This window comes from Amblyomma americanum, chromosome 1 (genome assembly GCF_052857255.1).
Source record: "Amblyomma americanum isolate KBUSLIRL-KWMA chromosome 1, ASM5285725v1, whole genome shotgun sequence".
NCBI classification, from domain to species: Eukaryota; Metazoa; Arthropoda; class Arachnida; order Ixodida; family Ixodidae; genus Amblyomma; species Amblyomma americanum.
The window spans coordinates 541669923-541673399 of record NC_135497.1 but is presented as its reverse complement, the minus strand read 5'-3'; positions in this window follow the sequence as shown (position 1 = coordinate 541673399).

Here is a 3477-nt window from a genome sequence, read left to right as displayed (position 1 = left end):
GGTGTCGCATATTTAGAATGTAAGACAAGTGGGCTTTGATGCCCCATCGGCCAGTGCTGATAAAGGAGCAAAACACAGACGGAAGACGAGGCTGACAAAGTTCATTTTGGTGCTCAGGAACGCTTGGCTACCGGGTTGCGCCGGGCTAACGAAGATTGTGGCCGTCCACACTTCTTGTTTGATTTGCGTCTTTACACTTGTGGAGGGGCTGGGTGCGCAGTGCTAACAAGAAGTGTCGACGGCCACAATCTTTGCTAGTACAGCGCACCTCGGTAGCCAAGCGTTTCTGTGTGCCAAACTGAACATTGTCAGCCTCGTCTTCCGCCTGTGTTTTGCTCCTTCTTCAGCACGGGCCGCTGGGGCATCAGAGCCCAATTGTCGATCTTACAAGAATGATTTTGTAAGCTTGAAAAGCTTTTAGCTCTCATCCTTGATAAATGCAGGCAAACAATCAAGAAACCGGAAACATGGGATGAGCATCACTGCACACCTCTCGGAAATGGGAAATTTTCTGTCCGAATAATATGAAGCAGAAAAAAAAATGCCTGCAGAGCAGCCCTAGGCACAATTTTAACCTGTGGCAGCTCGGAGCAGTATTGCTTAGTGATGGCTTTGTGGTCGAAATGCAGTTTTTGTTTGTGTTCTAGTTGTTGACATTTCATTATTTTGCAGAATTATTTCTGGCAACTGAGACAAGGTTCAAGAAGTGTAATGTGATAGTAAACTCAAAGTGCTTTAAAATCCCCTGGAGATGCCAATTAAAGGAACACTGAGGAGAAATTTGAAGTTGGCTTGTATCGATAGAATATAAGGTCCTGACCACAAAAACGCAACTCTTACTGAAAAACAAAGCTCTTGTAAAGTAGAAAATAGCAAGAACCAAAATACAGGTATCGCCGCCACAGGGCAATCTCGCAAGTACAAGCGTGATGACGTCATTGGACAAGAGACGCCACGTTGGAAGAATTTTCCTTCCTACATGAAGCTTGCGAACCTGAGGCTGACAAAAGAAGGTTGCGCGGTTCAGTATTGAAGTAAGTTTTGTTTTAAAACCGATAGTGCACTTTTATCACAAGGAAGACAGACAAAAGACAACCTGAATGTTGGAAGCAAAGAAAGCCAATGCTTGGCGGCTCCACAGGCGGCCAGGAAAGTTTCGACTTGTTATGGCGCTTCGCGTCTATGAGCTTTGTGTGCCTCGTGGTTTTGTTTTTAACGCGTCTCGATTTACAAGTGCCGAACAGCAGAGGAACTCCGTGCCGCTTCAAGTGCTAGTTAACCTTTGAAGGAGCCTGTTAAGGCTGGTCAGATGATTGCCGCGGTCGATGAAAAACCATGATGGCACGATGGTCGGTGATCATACAAGGCAGTTAGCAGTATAAAGAGCACTTGTGTCGTCGTACGCTCGCCCGGCGAAACAATCCCGGCTGTGCCAGTCAACTTCAAACTACTTCATGGAAATCATTTATTAGGGACGGGAGACAAGGTACAAGGCAGTTAAAAAAAATTGATGGCCAAGCTGTGTTAGGCCAGGATATACGTAGCGAAAGCGCGGAGACTTCTGCAGCGGAAGAGTGCACTCACTAGATGCGCCTTTATTCATGGTTAAATCTTGAGTCATCATGGCGGAGTGGTAGAGTCCGCCTCAAACTACAATGGCCCTGGTTCGATTCCGAGCCTCGGCACAGGTTTTCTTTTTATTCAGTGAGTGGGTGGAGGGTTTCAGTGGCGCGCATAGATGCCGCCACCGAATACGTTGGTTAGCGGATAAGCGCAGGCTCTGTTAAAGGGGCAGTTAGGAGAACTCTATCAAATTAGTTTTGTTAGCAAAATCTGATAGTTCGGCATTTCAAGGCATCGTTGCCGCCTGTCCGGGAGTGAAAGATGCATTTATTTCAAGGAAATTTGGATTCAAAGTTTAAAAAGTTTTTCTCGCCACTCCGATTCAAACTCGGGAACTTTATGACATCACGGCGCACTCTTATGACGCTACAGGACACTGTGACGTGAAACGTGACGTACGCGCAGGCGTGATTTCTCGCGGCTAGCAGTGTGGTCTAGCAGCCGAAATGAAAGCTACTGCCGCCGCACGTTGAAGGCATCTATCGGGGGTCGCTACTGTCTCTTCGTTTACGTTTGCACCGGCGTCTTGTCTGCGTTCTGATCGATCCCGTTCCCGAACCTGACGAAGTTCTCGCAAAAACTCCGGCCTGCATTTCAGCGACCTCAGCCCCACAGAGCGTGCGATGCTTTTGAGGGAGCACGGTTAGGTTAGGTGCCGGCGGGTTGTTTCCCCCTTCCGCCATGAGCAGCCGTTGCAAATCAAATATCATAACCCCAGTGCGGGGAGTCACAAGGGGCCAGGACAAGGTCGGTGAGTCGCGCCCATTGGAGGCTGGCCGGGGCTTAGGGGCGAACGGATTGCGATTCCTTGAACGGCGCGGTTGCACGGTGCAGCAGGCGGCATCAAGGTCACCCACGGTTGCAAGGGCCAGGTTATTTATTTTATTTTTTGCCAAAAAAACAGGTGGATACTCAAGGGCGCTTGCATTTAAAGTTGGCGGCTTGAAAGTAAAGCCCACGCTTCAACGGCTTCCGCGCGTTTCCGGTGGTACAGGGTCTACTGGATCGGGCTCTCTCGCCCACTTGCATGTACCTTCAGATGTGTACTGTGAATGGATTAAATTAGCTGAGAGCTCGAAAACAACAGCTGCGTCCAACTGCTGAAGCTATTGAATGACGTCACAACACGTACCTCGCCGCAGAGCTGAATCGGTCTGGCCGGGCCGGCGGTGGCTGGCGCACCCTCCGCTAAATAGAGACATGCTTAAAGTCTCCGCCAGTGCGGTCAAAGTGCGCCGAAACTGCCGAACGCGTCGGCGGTCAAGCACAGTTGGAGCATAGAGGGTCTCGGTTTGGCCGATGTGACGTCGCCATGCAGCGCGCGCGCGCATTACTCCGGAGTGTAAACGCACCTTAACAGAGCCTGCGCTTAACAGCTAACCAACGTATTCAGTGGCGGCACCTGTGGTAGCCACTGAAACCCCCCGCCCACTCACTGAAAAAAAAAAACCTGTGCCGAGGCTCAGAATCGAACAAGGGCCTTTGTAGTTTGAGGCGGAGACTCTACCACTCCGCCACGACGGCTCAAGATTTAACCATCAATAAAGGCGCATCTAGTGATTGCACTCTTCCGATGCAGAAGTCTCCGCGATTTCGCTACGTATATCCTGGCTAACACAGCTAGGCCATTAAATTTTTTTAACTGCCTTGTACCTTGTCTCCCGTCCCTAATAAATGATTTCCGTTAAGTAGTTTGAAGTTGACTGGCACAGCCAAGAATGTTTCGCCGGGGAGCGTGTGAAGACACAAGTGTTCTTTATATTGCGAACTGCCTTGTACGATCACCGACCATCGTGCCATGATAGTTTTTCGACCGTGGCGATCATTTGACCAGCCTTAACAGGCTCCTTCAAA